At 54.3% G+C, this 278-nt stretch overlaps 1 long non-coding RNA gene across 1 annotated transcript in view; it reads right to left on the bottom strand.

Annotated features, from left to right (window-relative positions):
• Positions 1–265: 265 nt before the first annotated feature.
• LOC134095366 (uncharacterized) overlaps positions 266–278 on the bottom strand; it is a 13761-nt gene continuing 13748 nt past the window's right edge. The window contains exon 3 of the long non-coding RNA XR_009940563.1: positions 266–278. This exon is cut by the window's right edge and continues 94 nt beyond it. This is a non-coding gene — a long non-coding RNA (uncharacterized LOC134095366).

Raw genomic sequence — 278 nt, 5'->3', positions numbered from 1 at the left:
CATGAAGGTCAGTGAGTCTATAACAAGCCCAGTCTCGTCCTTTTATTGTGTGGCAGCGATGCTTGACCGTGACTGATGCCACGGAACCCTTGTGCCACTGTCGACTTAACACCAATAGTCACGTCGCCTCGGCACCCACTCACAGTGACCAGAGGAATCATCGTCGTGGGAACCGACCCTGTTTGACACACACGTCTCTGCTAGCGACAACTGGAGCTGCGTCGGTCCCGCCTCATCACCGTAACGCGGACATTAACACTTTACGGGAAAAATCGCGG

This window comes from Sardina pilchardus, chromosome 11 (genome assembly GCF_963854185.1).
Source record: "Sardina pilchardus chromosome 11, fSarPil1.1, whole genome shotgun sequence".
Lineage (NCBI taxonomy): Eukaryota > Metazoa > Chordata > Actinopteri > Clupeiformes > Clupeidae > Sardina > Sardina pilchardus.
The sequence above is the reverse complement of the archived record's forward strand: the minus strand, read 5'-3'. Positions and strand labels throughout refer to the sequence as shown.